Source organism: Cupressus sempervirens, chromosome 5 (genome assembly GCF_028749045.1).
Source record: "Cupressus sempervirens isolate cs-2001-9-10 chromosome 5, ASM2874904v1, whole genome shotgun sequence".
Lineage (NCBI taxonomy): Eukaryota > Viridiplantae > Streptophyta > Pinopsida > Cupressales > Cupressaceae > Cupressus > Cupressus sempervirens.
Window position 1 is genome coordinate 165,261,119 of NC_143122.1, and position 27,247 is coordinate 165,288,365.

The 27,247-nt window shown below is 32.4% G+C and overlaps 1 pseudogene; it reads left to right on the top strand.

Moving 5' to 3' along the window:
• LOC149554944 (wall-associated receptor kinase 3-like) overlaps window positions 1-23,740 on the top strand; it is a 101,836-nt pseudogene extending 78,096 nt beyond the window's left edge.
• Window positions 23,741-27,247: the final 3,507 nt, after the last annotated feature.

Sequence of the window (27,247 nt, forward strand, 5' to 3'; positions counted from 1 at the left end):
AGGGGAGAAAAATGTTGCAACTATGAGCATTCATTTTTAGAAACATTGATAAACCAATTAAAAAGAAACTTGCATGATGCCTTACAAATGAAGTTTCACAAGTAAATCTGAATCTTGTAGGAACCGCTTGAACCAAGAAAAAATTAAATAAATAGATTGGATAATTCAAATAAAATGGCATATAAAATGGAAAAAGGTAAATTGTGTTTTAACTAGGCATCTTACTATAGATACATGCACTAAAGTAAATTTAAGGGAGTATTGGATGAGATGGGTACTATCCAATTGAAGACAAAAAACTCATTTCCAAGGTTGAACAAGGTCATAGACTAACTCAATTACAAGTAAATCTAGAAGTATTAACCATTTACAAGTAAATCCAGAAGTGCTCACCATTTGAAAATTGATATTTCATTGTTTTAGTTTCCTTTTCATGTGATTTCTGATGCCTCATCTAATCATTGAAATTCGATTTGCTCAAAAAAATGTTGAATGCATATAGATATCTGATATGAATATACTTAAGTTGAATCTTACTAAATAATTTCACTTAGCACTATCAAATTGACAACTGGGAGAGAATCTCCATTGTACTCACTTTTGCTATTCCTAAACCCATGGTTATGATGCTGAAATGTTGAGTACAAAAATAATTTGATCTATAAATAAAGAATGTTTGAAATAAAAAATTAAACAGCTAGAAAAGTTGAAAAAAGATGAAGCACAGAGATAGTGAAAACTAGAAAAGTAAATATAGATAGGAAGGCTTAATATAAAAATCTTAAAATTTGATCTAATATTCATTGAATGGTGGGAAACAATAAGGGGGAAAATTCTTGAATAGAGAGGCATAGAATTCAAATTTAAATTTTCTTTTCTCTATTTCTACCCTTCAAAAAAGTTAATCTACAACTGCAAAAAAAATTAGTAAAGAATTTTATCGCCAAACATTAAAGAATTTGAGATGGCTCTACTTTCATCTATTGAAAAATATATGTCAGTTTCCCTTCATTACTATCAGATTTCTTTCCTTATGACAAATGATAGGAAATTCTTAGATAGTCCAAACTTATTTTAGCACAGAGGCTAGACTTTTCATCAAAGTAAGTGTACAAAGCTATCGTTTAATATGTTATGATAATGAAAATATTGTAACTATAGCTTTAATAATGGCACCAGTAACTCCTAAACATAAATACCACCATTACAGATTAAAAAAACTATATTGAAAGGATGAATATACAATAACTACCAGCACTTTTGAATGCCTAGGATTACAAAGGAATGAAAATTTATTTTAAGTGCTAGATTCCTTGTACCAGATTTGAGAATGACATCTGCATTTGAATTTCTACTAGAAAGCATCACAATAACCCTAAAAAAGTCATAGAAAGTTCAGTTTAAAAAGATAACCTTGGCTTAATAGGACATAATTCAATCATTCAAGTGTTGGAGAAAGTCTTTAAAAAAATATTTTTAGGTTTCAGGGGCCTGAATAACTACATCTACACCTAATATAAGGAAACAAATAATGCCAATTGTACAAATAGTAAAAGTAGAATACCTTTACCAAAGCATAATAAGGAAGAAGGTTTCCCCAGCCCAATTAGAAGATTATTCTAGGAATTCATTAGAAGACATTGTATATTCCTTGTATATTAGGAATTAGAATTTATTAGAAATTAGAAGATGGTGTACTCAATGAAGATAAATAATAACTGAGATTCTACCTTTTACATCCTTTGATAGTACATAGCGTTCTTTGAAATTTTATAAATGTTGAGTGCAACTAATAGCAATAGATCCCCAAGAAGAACATATGTACTAGTGGTATGAAGCTTTTAATGTAATCAATTTTTTAAATTGCAATTGAATAATTCTTGCTAGGATTTGAACTATACATAACTGAAGGCCACAATGGGTGAGATTTTATCTAAAACAATTAATCATTCTAATAGGCTTTGGCTTTGGTTATTCAAAGATGTAAAATAATTTAGAGTATTTACTAGAGCATGACTGGAGAGTCACTTCTTTATGAGCATCCTGATTTTCTTTTAACATAAATTCAATTGCATTTCTCATGTAAGGCTTCATATTAAATGATGCTAACAAAAGCAAATAATAAGTAAACCCAGACTGTGTGCTTTTAAATTTTCAAAATTTATTTTGTAAAGAAAATCTAAAATGGGATAAATACTATGGTTAGATGTCAATTCTAACTATAGTAAAGTATGCCAAGAATATAGCACATGGAATTGCAAAGAAACTTGGAGCTATTGATGGCAATATGAACTTTTCTTCGAAGTTTTAGCCCGTCACCACCACCAACCCATTTGTGGCTATTGACATTGACAACAACATGGCTAGGATACAACACAAGAGGCTTTCCTCCATTAACTGTAAATTTCCCTATCTGAACAAATCCTTTTGGAACCACTACAACTAAAACACTTGAACTATGTTGTGCAATCTAGAAATAAAGTACACATATCAGACATGAAAATAATAATAAAAATTAGAGTATCACTTTAGAATTTTGTTACAGTGCATATCTAAAAATAAAGAATACATGTATTAGATATGAAAATAAAAATATCAGAAGCTAATTAATATCATCTTGGGAACCCATGCACACCTTCGCCATGGATCTAAAACTCTGAGGGCCTATGGAATGGGAAGTAGTTTTCCCTATAGAGATAGATGAGGGTTGTGGTACCTCAAATGAATGCATTGGCCCTTTCTAATCCAACCATAAATCTCGCAAGATAAAAACACACACCACACATCAATAGTTTTCCTATGAATCCACATGCCATTGCTAAAAATATAACCCCTAAAAGTGCTAAAAAACATGAGTAAAAATTTGGGGTTTCATTTGTCAAACATGACAACAAAAGAAAGTACTTAAAATAGGAAAATAGAATGGATGGAAAGCTTCATGAATTATAGGAATATCAACTAACACCTAACATTATGTTGACAACTAATATGTCCAAGATGTTAGGTATCAAGGAAGATTATTATAACTAGCACTTGCACCTTTTAAGGGTGCAAGGGTTAAGCCAATAGTCTTGTATACTTTTGATGATGTTCTTGAGTAGTTTGTACCATATTTCTGGTTATAATTTTAAGTTTTGCGGTTCTTGTAACTTATTTGATAGAACATTTCCACTTTTACTACTTTATGTTGTTAGAATAAATACATTTTGTTTGAAGTGCAATAAGATTTAGGAGAAATTCCTCTTCTTTTGTATAACTATATATGGATTACTTTGCAATTCTTATCTTACCTCCATCCCCCTCCTCTCTCTCTCTCTCTCTCTCTCTCTCTCTCTCTCTCTCTCTCTCTCTCTCTCTCTCTCTCTCTCTCTCTCTCTCTCTCCACCACTCTACCTCTCTTCCCTCATTCTATTATCCATTTTAGTCACTCTCCCCTACCTCTCTCTACCTCTGACTTCTTATCCTTCCCTATATCTCCCTATCTCTATCATTTCCTATATGAAATGAACAACATATCCTTTTAAAAAGATATTCAAAATTGACTTTGTCTTATCATCTCTATCTTTTCCACTCTATATTCCTCCATATTTGTACATCAGATTATATCCCTCTAATATCTATATCTTTTTATCCCTTCTCCTCCATATCTCCATTTATATATCCATATCTCTTTTTCTTTATCTCTCCTATAATCTTAAAGAATCCTTGAAAAAAATCTTGACTTGAAAAATACAGTAAGTGAACAAATGAGTCATTTAATTTTGTTTGGCTTAAAACAATAAATATTTGATTCAAATTAAATTAATATGCATTATAATAAAAACCTACTAAATATTAATCTATTTATTTGAATAATTTCAATATTTACTTTCTTGATTGGTGTGAATATGTTTTCATTTAAGTTGGTTAATAGAGTGAGAAGTGGTAGTCTACCCACTCTCTATAGGCATATTCCTCAAACATAATTAATGGTAATACACCAATCTCTATAATGGATGAAGTTATCAACAATGATTGATCAATTTTTCATGAGATAATTACAAAAAGTTCAACATCGAAATTACTTGTGAAAAAACTTTATTGTGATGTGAATATCAGGATTTAACTGTGTGATTTTGAGTCAAACTCGATGACCCATGTTTCATGAGTAGTGATTCAACATGAATCCATCTCTCATGAGAATAAATGAAAGACTTAGCACTCATTGGATCTAGGTGAGCATCACCTAGATCCAATGAGTGCTAAGTCTTTCATTTATTCTCATGAGAGATGGATTCATGTTGAATCACTACTCATGAAACATGGGTCATCGAGTTTGACTCAAAATCACACAGTTAAATCCTGATATTCACATCACAATTTGACTAGCTGTGGAAATCATGTCCTACTTATCAAAAAACTTTATGTTTCAATGTCAAAATAATAGTATAATTTATTAGGAAGAGTAAAGATGGATCAAAATCCATATGAACAAAGTTAGTTAAATATGTTCTTATTCTAATTTCATGTAAGTTTACCAAAATCAATTTCATTGAAAATTTTTATAGAAGTCATCATATTTTATTTTATATTTAAGAACTTTTTGAACCATCTCTATATTAACTATAAGTTATAATTTTTTACACATTTACCTTATTATTTTTATGATCCAAAGTGGTTAGGATCACACATAAACACTTCAACAAAGAGAGGAGATATATTTAGGACGACAACAATGTGAAATTAAGTATATGTATGATGCAAATAATATTGCAACTTAAGAAATATTAAATGATGTAACTAAAAGCACTTTAAATAGGTGAGAACAAATTTACTCCAATGCCCTCCTTAATTACAACATATGGAGAAAATTTATTATAGAAAATGTCAAATTTATTTAACCTATGAATGTACTTGAGAATTTCTTAGTCAACATGTCATAAATGTTGGATTAAATGTTACATCTCTTGAAATTGATGAAGAAAATAAAAATAACAATATGATAATATTTGTTTTGACAGTGTAAATTTTATTGATATCCAATTTTATGATCTAGTTTGCTTTCATATTCTATGATATACTATGAAGTTTAATTTGAAATATTGACAATAATAAGTCTACTAGTTCTTTGGGTTGTTTTACTTTTTATTTTAAGTTTAGACTCTTGTCTTGGGAGGCATGTTATGTTTTCTAATTTTAATTTATAGTTGGTTTTCTGTACTATTATGTTGGTTTATTTGATCGATGGTTTTGATAATATGTGGTTGCTTAATACCTTTTGAAAACTTTTTTTTGATAGAGGAAGGTGTGTGGATCTAGAATTCTATGCTCTATTAATGTGCTTCTAAGAGTGTTGTCATTGTATCACAAGTCAACCCACTCTTATTACTGCTTATTGCAAAAATATTGACAATAATAAAAATCTATATAATCAAATTGAAAAGATGTAAAAATTTCATGATATTAATACGACCATAATTAGATAAATTTTATCAATTTAAAAAGTTAATGAAAATAATCTCATAGATTGTAAAATAAATTTTATAACTAAATTAAAAAATAGTAAATTTATATTGGATCAACTTTGTTAAAGTATAAAAAGGTAAATTAAATTTATATACAATTATAACATAGTATACAAATACATATATAAAACACTTCATCTAAAGTTGTTAAATTACTACAATTTTTGTTTAATTAATCTTAAATTCAATTGTAATTTTATTCTAAGTTTTCAAAAGTCATTTTTTTACCAACATATTAATTTAAAAAATCATTAAAAGATTTAACCATTCCTAAAATCTCGTTGAAAGAAGAAGAACACAAGCCTCTTATTCTTTAGATTTTCATTAAAAGGATCACACTCAAGACCATAGATCACTTAATATAATCTGTCAAAATTAAAATATTTAAAGATTGTTCTCATTGACAATATGATAAGCTAAAAGTTAAACAAACTGAGAACTATGTCTCTTTCCAATTCACCAATTTTATTTAATGGTGAACAACATAAAATCAAGATATGAATAATCTGATAAAGTTGTTTTCTAAAATTATCTTTTTTTTTAGTGATAATCAAAGCTCACACTGTCAAATACTAATGCGATTAAATCAACGAAGGAATATAGTATCTTTAATTTAATGAAAATTAATGTCCAACAAAAAATAAAATTGATCTGACAAGGAAAGAGATCTGATTGAAATGAATTGAAAGCAGTTTCGTTGTACAATGCAGAGCTCACCAAAACGGACGAAGTTTTCAATGGAGTTTGTGTCAATTGACAGTAACTTTTATCTTATGCTAACATGTGAAATGTTAGTCTATTCTAAATGATAATGTGATATCATTATTATTAGATTAACATCTGCTCAAACAATATTATCTCTCATTAGATGTATCTATATTTTGATTTTTTTTGTACGATATGTTCATCATTGCCTACAGTTTTGATGTATATAGCTAATTTGACAGGAAATGACAGATTTTATGAATTGCTCAAGTTTCTCGAATTCACGTTGGGATCTGTACCCATTGTTCATACTGATGATACTTGCAATAACCAAATATTCCTCCTGGAACATCCCAATGTTGAACATCGCTATGTTTGTGCATTTGATTCTCCGAGCCTCAAGTCTATCAAGGATTTCGTTGCTAAACATTCTGAATAGCTCAAGAATTCTCTCAAGTAAGATGGACACTTTTGTTTCGAATCTTGCAGGTTATGTAGCTAGTCTAGAGATCCTTCGCTTGCAATTTTTAATTCTCTTTGATACAGGTTGGAAGAAGTTGATGGAACTAAGAGATATCTGCTTGCTTCTTCAAAGAAATTGTTGAAACTTGCAACCATCGTAAAAGTCAGAAATTTTGTTGGATTTGTCATTTTACGGGTCCTACACCACCAGAGTGTCATAACATTTCGGTGGAAAATCTCGCAGTAATAATGTGAAGAGTCATAGTTGGTGACCAAAGCACAAAAATTTGATAGAAAAGATACACACCCTAAAAGGCCAATGAAGGGAGCATAATGAAAATCTCCTTCGATCGTTCCATATCAGTCACTCTATGAAAATTTGTATGCATGAACTTCTGTCACAAATTACAACTCAGAATGGACATGCTAACCTTTGTAAAGAGTCATGAAATTGAAGTTTGGTAAAGGCAAAGTATATTAAAAAGACGAATACCTACATACAGACACACAACTATTAAAGATATTAGTACGATATCACAAATTGATATTGGAACATAACTTGGCTCCCTGAAGCTTTTCCATGTAGAGTACTACGCTACACCTGTGAAGACATGAAAAAAATGAGGTATTGCGGAGCTCCGTGTCCTACATGATTTTTCCAACTTCGTAGTCACCCTCTCTATCTCATTTTTTCAGCCTTTGTGTATTCTTATCTTGTGGGCTTGTATTCTGATAATATGTGGGTCGTAGACTGCACATTACACTGTGCTTTCAAGGAAAAATGGAAAGATAACGCTTTTCCCTTTAGTATTTCTATTTTTTTCTAACTACGATTATCTGCCCTAGAATAAACTTCAGACCCATAATTGTTGTGCCTCCCTGGAGATTTCTCTATAGAGATACTATTTCCTGGGTGATTTCCACCCTATGATATATTTGTCCTGGCATTTCCAGTAGCTCATAACGGTTAAGATACCAGCTAAGGCAGACGAAGTCGACCATTCCTTGGTTAGGACCACATGAGAGGTTCTGCTCAACTGCAGGCTATACAAGAGGTACAGCCCCTCGAAACGGTAACGTGTCAAACATGACAGACATTTCACATATTGGAGCAAGATCGACATTATAGAACCGAATCCTTTGTTTTCTTTTGGATAACTGAATTTTTTTTTATATAGTCAATCCTCTATTATTCTGCATACAAGGTTCTCCAGAATAGCAGGTCTCTAAAAAATAGGGACCTGCTTAAAATAAAGCCTAAAACCAATAATCTGTGGAGTGAAATTATTAGCATTAACAGAAAATTGAAAGAGAAAAAGAAGGGGGGTGATGATGAGGTGGAGTATCATTCAGCTAAGAATGGGTTCCAATGGTCATGGGAAATGAGCCATTTAAATAGCCAGAGCAAGAGTAGTGCAGTCATAGTTGTCGAGCCTCCACTGCCTCCTCCCAAACAACAACTCACCATATTGCGGCCTTTCACTTGGGAAGAAGTGGCCCTCCAAATGATTATCATTCAGAGATGGAGGCACAGGGGCCCTTTTATGCTACTTCCTTGAGCAAAACAAAACAAATATAGATATTACTCGCATTGCCTCGCCCATCTATAAGGTTGTGTTATTTCCTTCCATCAACAACTTAAATGTTGATAGTTTTAAAGCACAAATTGGTTTCTGAATTTGTTTCTAATTAAATTTATGATTCTCTTTCTCATTCGAATGTTTTAAATGTGTTTTGTAATGTTGGATAACTGGATTTTTTTGGATAACGAACTTGTCATAACTGTGTTTCCAAAGTCTGTTAATGGGCGGCAGAGTTGAGGTCTGTGGCACAACTGTATAACCCTCATCTTTTCTTTGTGGTGGGATTCATGTCCATATTTTTTCCCTCACAGGGAAAAGAAAACTTCAAGTCAGAACAAATTGTGATTTATGAGAGGATGGCAAAAGGCACTCTCAACCATCTCTTATGCTCTTCTAATGCCCTAAAATATATTCTGGGTTGGCCTTTCATGCTCAACATTGCCCTCGCTGCTTGAGGCCTTTCCTTCCTCCATGATTTGTCTCCTATTGAGGTTTGAATCAGTATTGCTCTTCAATTCATTCCCAAGTTCTATGAATATGTAGTCATGCACTGCCATTAACATAAATTGATTACCTGCCAACGTAAGAAAATTGATTAGATCGGGTTTATTTACCGTCGCATGCAAGTCACAGGTTTGTTGATCGTGATCTTGCTAATATGGATAGTTGGCAATTAAGGTTTGATTCTATATTTAAAATGCAAAATGCATACTTTAGATTTTTCATTGTAGACTTCTCATTCTTGATAAATGTCTATCAAAACTAAATTGCTAAAAATCAAGGTTGCACGGTACGTGGGTACGGGAACGGGGATGGGTACGGGAACGGGTACGGGTACGCATATTTTTCAAAATAGGGGACGGGGGTACGTGTGTATGCCTATTTTTTCTATATTATTAATATTTTATAGAAAATATAAAAATCAAAATATACGTCATGAGTCATGACATTGAGCATTCAAAACAAGAAATTTGAAATATATATATATATATATGCTATTGCTGAATGTTTAATGTTTAAAGTATTTTTCATAATAGGGGACGGAGGTACTTGGGAATGTCAAACTTATTTAAAAATTATACCTTTATATTTATAAAAAATCTGAAATTATGAGTCATGACAATAGTTTTTCAAAACAAGAACAGTGATAAAGTTTGCAAATGTAATATATTGTTTTCAGTTTCAGATTTGCTATATGTTTGAAATAATAATACATGATAAATGCTTAGATGCATAACAAAGAAGGCAGACTTTAAACATGAACAAGAGGATCCTAAATCATATAACAATGACATATTGCAAATGATAAACTTATGACTTGAACAGTGATAAAGTTTATTGTTAATGAGTACCAAAGTTTCAAATTGATTTGTTATTGAATTAAGTTTGATAAACAAGCTAATACAAAAATAAAAAACCAAAATCAAAATCTTAATCAAGGTCCTTAGCTATGATGCTCTCCACCGAGTACCCGGTACGTGGGATACGTGTACCCGATACTTGGGTACGTGGGTACTCGATGGGTACGAGTACCAGGGGTGTGGGTACGAGTACCCATGCAACCTTGCTAAAAATAGACCATTTCAAATGCTAAGTGTATTTCATATTCATATATATATATATATATATATATAATATTTAGATATCGGTTTGCCTAAGTTCATGTAGCCTTATATCAAGCCACTAATGTGCACTGAATTTGACCAGAGTTTTCTTTGAGTGTTTGATTGAAATCTGCAATCATATTTTCTATATCCTTATTTTCCATTGTTGAAGGTTGCAGTGCCTACTATTTGTGCATTTGTTTAAACTCCCTTTTTTTAATATTGTTTGAAAAATAGTTTCTATCCATCTCGATACCTTATTTCGGAAGCTATTATTGTTGGTTGATGGGACAACCAACCTGGCTGGAAAAATTAAATAAAATTTATTCTAATCTTCTCTACCCCTCCATGGCTTTCTCAACTACCTTCATTTTAAAATGGCTTTTTGTGTAGCTTGCATAGCAAGCAAGTTCTTTCCAAAAAAATTTATGCTTATTTTATTCCAGCTTATTCTGGAAGCTTTTGTGTGTAAAAAGCTATATTTTGTAAAGTTTTTTGCGACTCATTATGCAAGAAGAAAGTGTATTGTATGCAGCTGTAGGTTAAAAAAAACATGGGCAGCAAACAGAGGTTTTTGTTGTGTATGAAAAACAAAGCATTTCTAGACAGCTCTTTTGGCAATGTTAATGCAAATCTTATTTCTTGTTTAATGGCAAATGTGTGGATTACAATTTGAGTTTTAATTGATGTTGTTTTATTTCATTTCCTTCCATTCTCTCTTGTGTCTACTTCAAACATTGTAGCAGAGCTATCTTCTCTTCTTTTAACATGATATCAAAGCAGGTTGTGAAATTTGAAGAGTGAAGTTCAACTTGAAGACCTTGGAGTTGAAGATTGAAGAGCAAGTTGAAGTTTTTGACAAGTTTGGAGCAAAGAAGGAAAAGGGTATTTGTTGAAAGACAATTTTAGGCTGAAGAATTATGAAAGGAACAAGTGGAAGCATTTCATAGCTCCAGATTCCAATTTTTAATGGTAAAAATTATGACTATTGGAGCATCAAGATGAAAACTATGTTTTGTTCTCAAGGCATTTGGAATCTTGTTGAAAATGGGTTCACAGAACCAGCAAATCAAACAGCATTTCAAGCACTTTCACAAGCAGATAAATATTTATTAGAAGAAAATAAAAAGAAAGATGCTAAGGCACTCTTCTTCATTCAACAAGAAATGGAAGAATCCATCTTTCCAAAGCTTGTAGTTGCCACGAGATCAAAACAAGCATGGGATAGTCTACAAACAGCATACCAAGGCACAAGCAAGGTAAAAATGGCAAAATTATAAATTCTTAGAAGGGATTTTGAAAATTTACAAATGAAGGACTCAGATTCAATAGATTTTTTTTTCACTCATGCAATGTCAATAGTAAATCAGCTAAGGTCTTATGGAGACACTATTAAAGACCAAAAGGTTGTGGAGAAAATACTTAGAAGTTTACCCATGAAATTTGACCCAGTTGTAGTGGCCATTAAGGAGTCCAAAGATCTTACCCAGTTGTTTCTAGATGAATTAATGGGATCACTCTTGACACATGAGCAAAGACTAAACCATTCTAGGTCATCATCATTGGAAAATACATTCAAAACTTTGTTATCATTTGGTAGAACAAGAGGGAGATCAAACTACAGTAGAGGCAAAGGACATTTCTCACCAAGGGGAGGAAGAGACAATGCACAATATGAAAGTAGAAGACCAACATCAAGCCCACAACCCCATTTTACATCAACAAGAGGAAGGGGGAGCAGTCATTCTCATAGCCATCATCAAGGAGAAAGGTATGATAAATCAAACATCCAATGTCATTATTGCAGCGAATTTGGGTATTTTGCATCAGAATGTAGGAAAAAACAATATTGTTTGAACAAACAAAAGGCACATTTTACAAATGAAAACAAGCCCAACACTAGTGAGCAAGACACTATATTAATAACATGTAATGCAGCACAAGAGAGTTCCAAAGAAGTGTGGTTTTTAGATAGTGGTTGTAGTAATCACATGAGCAGTAATAAGGAGATGTTTTCAACAATAGATGATTCAATAAAATCAGAAGTAAACCTAGGAAACAATCAAAGAGTTTCAATCATGGGCAAAGGATCAATTGGCATAAAAACTAAGCAAGGTGAGACAAAACAAATCTCTGATGTATATTATGTCCCTAGATTACAACATAATCTCATTAGTATTGGACAATTAGTGCAAAAAGGGTATAGAGTTTATTTTGAAAATGGTGAATGTGTTATTTTAGACAAGAAACCAAGCAATAGGCTAATTGCAAAAGTTGAAATGATAAAAAATACAATGTTTCCATTGAAGATTCAAAGTGAAGTATTTTTAGAGTCACAAGGATTGCAAAAGCTTGATGAAGTAGCTTTTAAAGCATCATATAAAAATGAAACTTGGTTATGGCATTTAAGGCTTGGGCATTTAAACTTCAAAGGATTGCAACTACTATACAACAAGAAAATGGTTTGTGGACTGCCACCAATAGAGCCTGTTAAGACCACATGTGAGAGTTGCATTTTGGCAAAGCAACATAGGAAATTATTTTTAGTAGGAGAGTCCTATAGAGCCAAACAACCACTCGAAATAGTGCATTCTGACATTTGTGGACCTATGCAAACACCATCCATTAGTGGAAAGCTTTATTTCATAACATTTATAGATGACTTTAGTAGAAAAGCATGGGTTTATTTTTTGAAATACAAATCAGATGCATTTACTGTTTTAAGGAATTCAAGGCAAAAGTTGAAAAAGAGAGTGTTTATTTTATAAAAACATTGAGAACCAATCAAGGTGGAGAGTATTTGTCAAATGATTTTTATAATTTTTACAAACAAAATGGCATACACAAATAATTTACAGCAAGGTATACTCCTCAACAAAATGGAGTAGTTGAGAGGAAGAATAGAACAATCATGGAAATGGAAAAAAGTATGATAAAAGAAAAACATCTACCAAATGAGTATTGGGTTGAAGCTGTTGCATGCTCAACATACATTTTGAATAGGTGTCCAACAAAGGCAGTGATAAATAAAACACCCAATGAAGCTTGGAGCAAAAGGAAGCATAACATTTCACATTTGAGAGTTTTTGGATGTGTGGCATACTCCTTAGTTCCTCGAGAGTTAAGACAAAAATTAGATGACAAAGGAGAGAAATGTATTTTTGTTGGTTATAGTGAGCATTTCAAAGCATATAAGCTATACAATCCCATTACAAAGAAGTTGATAATCAGCTGTGATGTTGAGTTTATTGAAGAAGAAGCATGAGATGGCAGCATACATAAAACAACAACAAGAGCAGCTAGTTTTCAACAAGAGGATGAAGAGGATGAGACTCAAAGGTTGAATCCACTTACACAAGTAAATGTACCTACACAAGCTAATGCACCAACAACACCTTTAAGGGCAGCAAGCATAGCAAACACTACATCAGCAAGTAATAACAGCAATGGGTCTTCTAATCCAACATTTGCATCATTGAGATCAAGACCAATTAACACATCAAAGAAGACAAGAAGTCTAAGGTAGATTTATGATGAATTAGATGAGGCTGAAAATGATGATTTATGCACTAATTTTGCATTCTTAGCACATGTTGATCCAATTTATTTTGAAGAAGTAGTAGAAGATGATAAATGGATTGCAGCCATGGATGAAGAAATTCAGTCAATAGAAAAGAATGAAACTTGAGATCTAGTTGATCCTCCTAAAGGCAAGGATGTAATTGGAGTTAAATGGGTTTACAAAACAAAGTATAATGCTGATGGAAAAGTAGAAAAACACAAGGCAAGACTAGTAGCTAAAGGCTTTGCACAACAACTCGGTATAGACTACAATGAAACTTTTGCACCCATGGAAAAATTGGATACAATAAGGATGGTCTTATCTATTGCAGCTCAAAACAATTGGAAGGTTTACCAAATGGATGCCAAATCAGCATTCCTAAATGGCATTTTGGAAGAAGTGTATGTAAATCAGCCACCTAGTTATGAAATTTTAGGGCAAGAACATAAGGTATACAAATTGAAAAAGGCACTATATGGTTTAAAGCAAGCTCCTAGAGTGTGGTATAGCAGAATAGATTCTTATTTTGTGATTAATGGCTTTGGCAAGTGTGGCAATGAACCAACCTTATATGTCAAAGTGAATGAACAAAATGAAATGTTGATTGTTTGCTTGTATGTAGATGACTTGATATTTACAGGTGATATGGAAATTAATTTATTTAAGGAAGCCATGAAAAAAGAATTTGAAATGACTGATTTAGGCATTATGAAATACTTTCTTGGCATGGAGGTAAGTCAAACTAATCAAGGTATTTTCATTTGTCAAAGCAAGTATACAAATGATGTGTTGAAGAGGTTTAAGATGGAAAAAGTTAATCCAGCACCAACACCCGTTGCATTGGGTTTAAAACTTAGTAAGAATGATCAAGGCTCTACTCTTGATGCAACTTTATTTAAAAGATTAGTTGGTAGCCTCATGTATTTAATAGCTACAAGACCGGACATCATGTTTGGTGTTAGTCTCATTTCAAGATTTATGGGAAAACCAAAAGAGTCACATTGGAAAGCTAGAAAAAGAATTTTACGATACATAGTTGGAACAAAGAATTTTGGAATTTTGTACACATTTTCAAATGATTGTAAGTTGATTGGATACACAGATAGTGATTATGGAGGTAGCATGGATGATAGAAAAAGTGCTTTCGGATATGTTTTTCATCTTGGCACCGGTGCTATCTCTTGGAGATCAAAGAAGCAACCTATTGTCACCCTCTCATCAACTGAAGCAAAGTACATTGCAGCCACATCAGCAGCTTGTCAAGCAATTTGGATGAGGAGAGTACTTTCAGAGTTGGGGCATCAAGAAGATGGAACAACAAAGATCTATTGTAACAACAATTCAGCAATTGCCTTGTCCAAAAACCATGTTTTCCATAAAAGAACTAAGCACATAGATACTAGATATCATTTCATTAGAGAATTGGTAAACAATGGTAATATTTATTTTTAGTTTTGTAGGTCTAAAGAACAACTGGCAAATATTTTCACAAAGCCACTTGCAAAGAAAGATTTTGTGTACATTCGAGATGGAATTGGAGTCACAGACATGAATGGTAGTGAAGATTAAGGGGGAGTGATGGTTGACGGGACAGCCAGCCTGGCTAGAAAAATTAAATAAAATTTATTCTAATCTTCTCTACCCCTCCGTAGCTTTCTCAACTACCTTTATTTTTAAATGGTTTTTTGTTTAGCTTGCATAGCAAGCAAGTCAAGCAAGTTCTTTCGAGAACTTTTTATGCTTATTTTATTCCAGCTTATTCTGGAAGCTTTTGTGTGTAAAAAGCTATCTTTTGTAAAGTTTTTTGCAACTCATTATGCAAGAAGAAAGTGTATTGTATGCAGCTGTAGGTAAAAAAAAAATTAGGGGCAGCAAACAGAGCTTTTTGTTGTGTATGAAAAACAGAGCATTTTTGGACAGCTCTTTTGGCAATGTTAATGCAAATCTTATTTCTTGTTTAATGGAAAATGTGTGGTTTATAGTTTGAGTTTTAATTGCTGCTGTTTTATTTCATTTCCTTCCTTTCTCTCTTGTGTCTACTTCAAACATTGTAGCAGAGTTGTCTTCTCTTCTTTTAACAATATTTAATACCACCATTTTTTCTCCATATGAGAATATTGTTTTAAGACTGCACTTTGCAAATATTTGTAACTTTGTTGCCGAGTTCTTTCAAAAGAAAATGATTTTAGGTTAGTTTTTCTATTGGTTCCATGTTGGGTTTAATGTGATCTTCATGTAAATTAGTCCTTAGCTTTGCAATCATTATTTTCTTTTTCATGTTGTTTACATTAGCCTTTGTTTTTTTTAACATATTGATCAAATCTTACAAAATAAATATAATATTCCTTTGAAATTAAGAAACAAAAAATGGTGGAAATTGACTTTTCCATAAATTTATCAACTCAATTGTTTTTGAAAACACAAATTGTTGCTACAGGAGGCTCTTTAATTTTTATGTCGACCCCATTTTTTCCAAATTTCTTCTCTTTATTTTCTTTTAACACTCCTCCTCAACTTCTCCATAACATGACATTTTAGTTTGTGTTAACAAATATTGATTACTGTGGAATGTTTCACTTTATCATGTTTCCTACTCCATAATTGGCATAATTCTAACTTGATGTCTAATGCCATTTATACTTTTACCCTATTCTTTTCTCAGAACAACCATGTGCAGGTTTTAGGTCAATGATACCCACCATGCTCATTTACTAAATTTTTATGACTTCTAGAGACCATTTTATAGATATGTAAATTCTAATTTTTTGTGGTTTTACAAGACCGAAATTTAAGGCTTTTGAAAATTTCACTTTTGAATTTATTATCTCCTATATTTAAAAGCAAACATCACCTCAATAATGTTGGAGGTTAATGTTACAAGGCTATTCAATACTTTACAGTTTCAAATTCAAACTGTCATACTGTATTTTAAAAATCAGAGAGATGATTGTTATATCATTATGATAATTTTGTCACATGAATATTAATATATGCTTTCATGCACACTTAACTATTTACATTCAATGAAATAGAGAAATTGCTCAAGAGCAATACATGCTAGCTTGACTCTAATCTACATTATCTCATCTCTAATTTCATACATAGGCATGAGCTTTTTAGAAAATGGAATTTATGATCATTAAATCCCCACCAATTGGGTGCTCCTTCTTGAGTTTTTTTTTAACTTTGAAAGGTTGTCCCCATTATTCTATTAATGTGAACATGACATGTCATCTTGTTATTATTTTAATTTTGTAAATGTTGTAGATTAGGGGCTAGTTAAAGCTCACACTTTTTGTTGATAGTAGTCTAAATTTGTTTAACAAATTAAGATGAAATTTGGTATGGTTAAGACCATTTTGCTGGGGGAAATTGTAAAGGCATAATAGATGTTTCTAGAGTATTAGGTTTAGGTCTAGGTTATATCAGCTAAAGTATTTTCCAGAAGTTTGAGTAAGCTATAGTATTTTTCAAAAATTTGTAGATATTTTGTCCTGTCAGCTAATGCTAGATTTCTCTAGAATATTGTACACTTGCCTATAAAAAGGCACCATGTATTCATTTGAAATCACTGTGAATGAAACATAATATATTTTTATTGTGTCACAGCACATTGTGTTTGGTGTTTTGCATTTTGATGTGCCTCTACCCATTCATCAAATTGGTATCAAAGCCTAGTTGGATAGAAGGTTGGACAGAATTTCAAATTGTGATAAAAGAGCAAGTGGTGTGTTGGTGCTGCTAAATGGTGGAGGATTTTTTGTGTTACAGGAAGAGAAAAAAAGAGGAAAAGTTGGCAAAAAAGGTATGGTGTGAATTCTTATAATTATTTAATTACATTTGAGAAATTATAATAGTAGAAGAATATTGTGAGGAGTCTATCCGTCTAAAGGTTTGTTTCAAGCTATTTGAAGATTTAATTCTGGAAGCAAAAAGGTATTTAGAATTTTCTAAAAGATAGAGTAAAGTGTGTCAAATTGTTGATTTCAATGGGAAAATCCGGTAGAGTTCAAAAAGAGAAGGCAAATAAGTTAGAAGAAGAATTAGTGATTGTGAAGGAAGAAAATGCAAGATTATTGTGTGAAAAATATTTTTTTTGAAAGGAATTAGGAAAAGTAAGAAATGAAATGGGAGAAGAAAAGTCTAAATTGTTAAATGAAATTAGTCTCCATATAGAGGCAATTGAAGAGCTAGAGAATAGGCTAAAATTTGTGAAAGAAGTACATAATTGGTAGGTGAAGGAAACATGTAAGCTTAGAGAGAAAAATTAAGAATTAGAAGAAAAGTATTTTTTTGATGATGCTAAGAAAAAGAACAAAGTTTTAGAAGAAAATGTGAAGAAATTGGAAGAGAAAAATAATGTGTTAAAGAAGGAAATGTCTGCTATGAAAAAAGAGAAAGAATGTTTGGATGTGAAACCATTTTTATGTGATGTATCTTGTGACACAAATGATTTGAGTGATTATGAGATTGAGAAATGTGATTTTGCTAAAGTCGTTTGCAAAAAGGAGTGTAATGATGAACATGAAAATTGTATTGACAAAACTTCTAGCTATTATAATGACAATATTAGTTTGAAGATTATGAAAATAATGGGTTTCAAAGGTAAAGTTTTAGGAAAGGATGAACAGGGATTAAGGAATCCGATTGAGACTACAATCAAGCCAAAATATGCAGGTCTTGGATATGATCTAGGTAGTGGAAAGATGAATAAAGGGTTGAGAGAGTCAATTGAAGGGTTAAAGATTGTGCAATGTTCACATTTTAATAGGAAAGGGCATAGAAAGGATAGGTGTTGGGATTTAAATTCGTGTAATATTTGTGGCTTGAAAAATCATTGTGATAAGACATGTTGGAATAAAGAGTGCAATGAAGATTTTATGGTAGGTTGCATCAAAATGGATTGTGGATGGAACTATGGATCAAATTGGCAAAGAATTGCAAGAATGATTAGAGGTTTATTTAGGTACAAATGTTCAAGTATAAGAAGGAATGTAGCAACATTGGGAAATAGATTAGAGCAAGGCATCAAAGAGGCAAAAGGTTATCAAGATGTGTGACAAATGAGGCAAGATTATCAATGGATCTAGTGAAAAGAGGAAACCGTTGGCAGCCAATTGCTTAGAAAATGTTTGTAGAAATTAACGGTTGCAGCCTTGGGAGACACTATTAATGAAGACATTAACAATTATGAAGATTATCAAAAAATGGCATTTTGGCATCAGGCAAAAGAAAGGATTTGGAATTTGTATGCAACAGCATTTTAGGTTGAAATTAGGGGGGAGTGTTGGAATGTGTAATTTCCCCTCAAATGAAATGTAAAGGCATAATAGATGTTTCTAGAGTATTAGGTTTAGGTCTAGGTTATGTGGCTGAAGTATTTTCTAGAAGTTTTTTAGCTATAGTATTTTTCAAAAATTTGTAGATATTTTGTCTTCTCAGCTAATGCTAAATTTCTCTAGAATATTGTACACTTTCCTATAAAAAGGCACTATGTATTCATTTGAAATCGCCATGAATTAAATATAATATATTTTTATTGTGTTGTAGCACATTGTGTTTGGTGTTTTTTATTTTCCTATGCCTCTGCCCATACATCACATTTGACCATAATAATATTCTAATTTGTTAGTAACACTAGTGAGAAAATATGACAAGGGCATCTATAGGGATCACTTAGAGTGACAAGGTGACACACTTTCTTTCTTTTTTTCTTGTAGTGTTGGTGGTATTTCATAGTTATAGATGGAGTTTTTTCCCTCTTGGTGTGTGTTTCATAGTTATATGTGGAGTTTTTTCCTCTTGGTGTGTGTACTAATGAGAGAGTATATGTCCAGTTTTTTTCTCTTAGTCTGTACTAATGAGAAAGAGTGGTTGACCTTTAAATTTTCAATAAATTTCTTCAACATGATGGCATTTGCAAGGCATATAATTCAGTCTATTGGTAATGTTTGAAAAGTAATTGAACAAGTTGATAAATCCAAACAATGGATGAGCATATAAGCTTTACTAAACCAAAAATATTGTGGTGTCTTGAGCTTAGCTCTTCACAAACTATCAACAATATTCTATACAAATTAACCTTTTCAAATGTGTAGAGGTCTATCAATAGCGACCTAGTTGTGTTTTTAGTTTTTCTCTTCAATTCTTGTAGTAGTTCATAGTCACATTTTTTTTTCTATGTTAGCTCTAATATTTGCCTACATCTTTAAAAATTAAGGGAGATACTTCTTGGTGTCCATAACATTTCAAAGTATTATAAAAATTGACCTTGCATAACATTATAGCACTAGCCACGTCAAAAGTAGTGGAGTAGTCTATTTAAAATGATATAATGTTAGGAGCACAAAATAGATTGTTTGGGAAATTATATACATGTTCCATGATGAAATTGCGAGTAGGTGCTTAGAAATTGTTATGTAATGGAATTATCAATTGTTTCTAAAATTTTGAAAGTAAATCGATAGCCAAGTAGTTTCTAAGGATCGTGTTATTACTTATTATTATTTTTTTTTATAATAAAAAATTCCCCACATTTTAAGAATTAAACATTTGGTTCACCTACATAGTTATGCTAACCTTTGTCACATTTTTCCTATCCTGGCAACTAGGTTAATGGACACCATCTACTATTGTGTAACAAAGTATCATAAAAGATGTCTATATATGCATGACGTGGAATTTTTTGACGAAAATAGAGCGATAATATGAGGCAATTAAGGGGATCATCACAAATCCCTCTGGCTAATCTGCCATATCTAGTCATGCTTGGTAAAAATGAAATATATTTTTGTAGTTTGTGTTATAAACAACATGGATAAACTTTGTGACTAGAAATAAATTAAATTAATCTAAAATCTATGGCAATGGGTACTATGCTACATTTGAGATAATATTTACAAATAAAATGAAAATTTGTTCCTCATTAAATGAGTGGCAAATATGAGGTGTCATAAAAGAGTCATGAGGAGATTTGAAGTATAATTAGAATTGACAAATAGCAAGTAAAACTAATGAATGTAATAATTCACAAACAATAAATTGAGCACTAGTAGACTGAACTGACTCATTTGAAAGATTGTATTTAAAGATTGCATTTGTGAAATAGTCTCCAATCAGCCTTCCCAAAGTTTGTACCTAATTATCAATTAAGATTCAAGACTCATTTTCATAACCCATCTGTAATAAGAATCAACAAAAAAATTTAATTGCAAATATGGATGAAATAGTCATCATATTTGTAGGAGAAATAATATTACTGCCATAATTATACAATATCACATTCTCATGCACATTGCCATAATTATACAATATTACATTCTTATGCACATTTCCATGTTCAATAGCATTTAGAGTACTAAATTAAAAATTCATTTACGTTTAATTAATTCAATATTTTTATGTCAATGAGATCTATTGGCATTTACTGCATTTATCATTTCTATACCTCTATTAAGATTAACAAAAATTATTATAAAAATTTCAATCACGTTCTATTATTTAAAATGAATTTGTCAAATTGAAGAGAATGTACTTCGGCATACCTATCGGGACATTCGGCTAAAAACGCAAAACGCTTTGAGTGTAATTGTCATTGCAATTCCTAGATGTTCCCGAGCTACGTTTGTTTTGTCTACGTTGGAAGAGTGTCTATCTACAATAACATTTAACACTCTTAGTTTGGTTTGAGGCGTTTCCGGCTTTGTTGATAAACTTTTTCAGTTTAGCATTATTATAGGCAATATTAGTTTGATGTCTAGTAAGACTTTTATTATGTTATTTTGTATGTTGTTTTTGAATTGACAGCAGTGGAGATTAATTTTGTGTAGAGGTAATCTGCTGGTAGTTACCAGTTTGTTTGTGAGGGCCAACCCTCTTATTTGACTGCTTTTTAATTCAAAAACATTTAACGTTCTTATTATATTTTTAGCCACGTGTCCAAGCGAGACCTCCTATCATCCGCATGGCCAAATCCGTCGCAACAATGAAAAGTTTCGTAGCTTATTACATTTTCAGCAGCTTATTAGGAATTATTCATGTGGATCCTATAAGTGAGTGCAGCGAGAAAGAAATTGAATTTGATTAACAAGGTTTTTAACAATCAGAGTTGAGGAACTTCACATTTTATATCACGTTTTCTGCTAAAGTAAAGATTGTGTTGCAGACGCAAATGCTTTGGAGAGTTGTTTTTCACTTTGTTATTTGTGTCTATTTGGTGGGCTTTACTGCTGCCAGATGTGTTCCTAAAAAGTGCGGTTCAATGATCGACAATTCCCATTGTGGACACCCTGATTTTCAGATCTCATGCAGAAAAGATGGATTTACTGAGCTGCTCTCTCCACACTTTTCTGCCTATAGAATTAATTTTACTCTTAATGGATTTAATTCTCGATTTTTTTTATTTTCAAGGTAACTCTTCGAAGGTTATGAATATCGATTATGAGGGTCATCTCATCATAAGTTCTTATTTTATGTATGCCTCTTCCTGTGATCCAAAGATTGGTGCGAGAAACTACTTTGAGCTATCTTCCCGGGGGCCTTTCACTATTTCAGATTTCAATAGGTTAGTGGTTGTCGGCAACCAAACATTTGGTACCTACAGTTTTGGGGATTTGGGAGAGGCCAGATGTGTGACAATCGACCTTCAAAGTGATCAACCATATTGTCGCTACGGCTGCTGCAAAATTAACCTCCCTGATAATTTACCATTTGTAAATATCACAGGTGGTGGTATGTTTCATTTGCACAATGATAACCATACTAAATGCGGCTTCTCCACCATAATGGACCCCTCCACCTTCACCATTGCCGATAATGAAACAGACATCTTTTGGAGAGAAAGGAGGGGCGCGGATTATGGCCTCCGCCTTAACTGGGGTATCGGGGAACAGGATTGTTCCGAGGCCAAAGCAACGCCTGATTATTCATGTTCCATCTATGCACAATGTTTTCACGCGCCTTCAGGAAAAGGATACGTTTGCAAATGCCCACCTGGGTATGAAGGAAACGGATACTCCAATGGCACTGATTGCACAGGTACACCTCATCTTTTTCTGACTTAGATAGCCCTGTTTAATGCATTTTTCATATTACTCTTTCAAATCTTAATTATAACCCTTTCAACAATGATGGTAAATCTTCAGATATAAACGAATGTACCAGTCACACAAACCGGAGTATGTGTGTTGGAGCAAAGCAAGGGGGAATATGCCACAATTTGGCAGGATCATATAATTGTTTATGTGCAAAAGGATTTGTGGGTGATGGCTTTACAAATGGGACAGGATGCAAGTCTGCCAATTTAAATAGCCTTGTCTTTCCTGCAATTATGGGTAACCAAATATTCAATACATTGTTTGTGTTTGAGTTATTCAAATTGTTTGGTTGCAAGATAATTGAAAAATACTTTACTTTTATCATAAAGTTTGATCTTTGAGATGTGGTGACATATACAGGATCGTTCTCTTCGTTTGTGGTTGTTTGTTTAGCAGCGTCTCTTTTGGTTTGCTGGCTAAAGAAACACTCCTTGAAACTTGTGGAAGCCAAATATTATCAATTGTTGCAACAACAAAAATTTTCTACAGTGGGTTAAGAAAGCCTCGAAATATTTTCTGCCAAAGAACTTGCAAGAGCTTATAATAATTATTCACAGGAAATGGTGTTGGGAAGCGGTGGTTGTGGAATTGTGTTCACAGCCGTTCTATTAAATGGTATTCTTGTAGACATTAAAAAGTCCAAGCAAGCTTTAAAACTAGAGGATGATTATGAGTTTCTAAATGAAGTCACTATTCTCTCTCAAATAAATCATAGAAACATAGTGAAAATGTTAGGTTGTTGTATCCAAACTGAATTTCCATAGTTGGTATCAGAATTTGTTTCAAACGGAACACTCTATGAACATTTACACTCTAAAGATGGGTCTTTGTCTTGGCCTTCACATCTACAAATTGCAATTGAGACAGGGGAGGCTTTGACTTATTTGCATTCTGGAGCATCTCAACCCATTTTCCATCGGGATGTAAAATCATCTTTCCCAAAGTTGCAGACTTTGGGATATCTTATCTGATCTCAGCTTCCAATAACACACATGTTACTACGTATAATATGAAGGGCACAAGGGGTTACCTAGATCCCGAGTACTTCAAAATATTTCAATTTACTAAAAAAAGTGATGTATATAGTTTTAGTGTAGTCTTGGTTGAGCTTTTAGCTGCTTTGAAACCGATCTTTGAAGAAAGGGACAGTGAGGAGATGAGTTTATCTAGTCTTTCTTTTTTTATCAAGGCTCGACCACAGTCGTCTCAAAGAAATCTTAGATAAAAAAGTATTCAAGCCTGAAAAAGCAACAAATGCAAGATATGACATGGATAGCAAGAGAATGCTTTCACTTAGAAAGGAGGAAGAGACCATCAATGAAAGAGATGGTGGATGACCTATTTTGGGTCAGAGGCAACACAAGAAGGATAAAATTCCTTGGTGCTGACAAATGTGAGGACTCAATGTTTAACAATAGAAGCATTTCAAGAGAAGCATCACCAATGCCATACAAATTGAGGAGTTATTTTTTGCAACTCTAGCTGGGAGTACAACAGTGGTTCCAATGTCGATCATGAGTGAATGATTGAGAAAAGGAAATAATAAGGCTTCGTCTTCATGTCAATATTGTCTATTCATTTAGTATATTTTAATAATAAAAAAGTGAAGAGTTCCTACAATGCTTTCTTTTGAGAAATGTTTTACTACTAGTTGAGGAAATATAGAACTTTGATAAGCTTTAATACAAAGTTGTACATACTACAATATATGACTAGCGTGATTAGATGTATCTTACACATTGTAAGTCTTAATAATTGATTTATTTATATTTATTCATTATTAATTCTTTAAAGAGAAATGGGAAATGAAATTTTAAGGTTGTATTTTTTGCCAAATGTCATCAGCTATCTTAAAATGTTGAAAACATTGTCAAAGCAATGAACTTTACCATGACATCAAATAATATTTGTGATACTTGAAGTTGCGGAAATTATTTTAGATAAATTATGTTAGAAATGGAAAAAGAAATCTATAAATAAGCAATACCAAAAAAGAATCTAAGTGAGTAAATGCATGAAAAGATATTACCATGAAATAGGAGATAGAAAGCTTCAAGCTCCAACACCATGAGACAAGATATTTGGAAAGGGGAAAGCAAAGAAAACCCCTTGTGACATTATGAATGAGGCATGAAAAGCCTAAGAAGAAAGAGAGAAAGAGCAAGAGAGCAATTGCTCATATAATAATTGAGAAGAGGAAGAAACCTCATTGTTGTTAAATGAGAGAGGAGGGCCATCTCTTAAATAGAGATGAGAGAGAGGAGTTGGAATGTAACTCCCATGTCTATGAATGCCACCATTCATAAGTGTGTGAGGCCAAGTGTGAGATTCCTCTTAAGGAGGAATAATCTAAAATTAGAAATTACAATATATATTTGTCCTCACATATTCCACTAGATGACAAAATAAGATGTAGTGGAAAAAGGACAAAAAAGAAATATATTAGGATACCTTGGCTTATATCCTAATATATTACAACAATAAAGAAAGGAGTTCTAACCTTGGTTTATAAACACACCAAGGAAAGATTACAACTACTAACACCCCCCTTTAATCTTTACTTGGGGAAATTACATCAAAGGGTATTAAACCCATAATTTACAAAAATCTGCAACTTAATCTTCAAGATGAAGTAATTTGATTGTCTTCAAGCCATATGGTACATTTGTAGATCCAAGAGAAGTACAAGAATCCTTTGAATGTGATCAAGTGGAAGCATAGGCAGATCTTCATATGTGGAAAACCAAGAAGGTTCCTTGATGGATCACCTGAAAAAAAGAATAACAAGACAAATATCCACAAGTAGAATGCCATCATATATGCAAATTCGAAATCCTTTTGAATAAGGATAATAAAACTCTCATAGAGAAACAATGAGTAAAACATGTTACCACAAAACAATGGAGATAACCTGATATCAAGATAAAGTATATGCTCAAAAATTATCAACAAGGACAAATTGAGTAAAAAGCTTGATCAATGCTCTCATGAAAAGTATATTATACTAATGCACAAATGACCACAGACAAGGCCAACTAATGAAATGTGCATCAACATTGCATCAATCATGTGGATATAGACAGTCCACTTAATGAATCATCCCACTGCAAGTTAATGGGTGATCAATCCATAACATGCATGACTCGTGATCTAAGCAATAAAGTATGCAGATCATTATCACATTAATATATGAAAATAAAGTAAAAGAGAGACATGCTGATCAAATTAGAATTATCATGATTTGTTAGGATAATCAAAAGAATGGATTATGAGGATATAACAACATATTGCCTTCAAATTGGATCAAATCATCTGAATTTGGAGAGAAAACTCCAATAATAACATCCTCTTCATGGAGGAACAAAAATGGAACAACATGGAGGGAAACTCCATAAAAATATTATCCTATCAAAATGGAACAAATAGGATCAAATGGAGGGAAACTCCATATAAAATGAGTGCACACCAATATAGGATGGAGGGATACTCCATGGGCCAGATACGGAAACTATGTATCAGTTATATTGAGGGGACCTACATAGTTATCCTTGAAAAAAAATTGGCTCCCTATGCAACTCAAACCAAAATATCATATAAATCATGTATATCAATGGTATAAAACCATAAAGTGCCAACATGGGCATAGATCAATGCTATAAAGCATAAAAGTGCAGCTATGGGCACATCAAAAAATCAAAATGAAGGCAAATGTGTAAGATTACTCATAATCCAATCAAAATTAAGTAAAATGATTTAAGGAAGATCAACTAAATATAGATATCAGGTATAAAACTCCATTAAGGGTAAACATGGGTATGAAAAATTATTTTGAGAAGGTATATATTAATTTCTGAAATATTATAGTCATAAATTATATATTTATCTGGGCATATATGTGGGCCCCCATATATACTCAAATAAATATACGAAAATAGATTGGTTAAAGAAAATAATCACCTTTCCATACTTAATATTTTGGAAAGTCACAATATTTACCTTGGTTCAAAAATATAACCTCAAGGTAAAAAGAACATAAAGTCATGGGGCACGAAAAGATCTCCCCATTTTTCTCATACTATGCCTTCAAGATTGGAAGTGATTCAAAAAGAATTTTTTTGAAATAAAACATTAAGAAAGATATAACTAAAAAAAACTTAGTAATTAATGATAGAGTTCAGATCTGGCAGATAAGAATATACTAAAAAGAGTTAAGAAACTTTTCTAAAAAAAGTTTGAATAAAAGCTTGTCATGAGTAAGAGAGATTTAAAATAGAATATTGCACTTGAGTTGGAGCTGTCTGACAATGAATGATAAAATGTGAGAAATAGATTGACAAAAGGCAATGATAAAGACAATGAATGATTTCATGCCAAAAATAGGTTGACAAAAGGCAAGGATAAAAGCAAAAGATGCCTCTGTCAAGAACTAAAAAAAGAAAAAGAATCTTGCATGAAAAGACAAGAAAAGTTACCTCTGAATCTAAATATAGAGAGATTATACACAACCTCCTCTTTTTTCCCGGACAATACGCTGTCGCAGCTATCCTAGGGCTAGATAAGTCCGGCACGAATTCTCTTATTGCAGATTAGGGAGGAGAGTAGAAATCATCCATACCTAATAGTATTTTCTTCCCCTTGAACTCCTCCCTCAGCTACCCTACTCTCGAAGTAGTCTCAGATAGGGTTAAAACAGATTCTAACCCAATCGGAGTTTATAGCTAAGGTTGTGAGG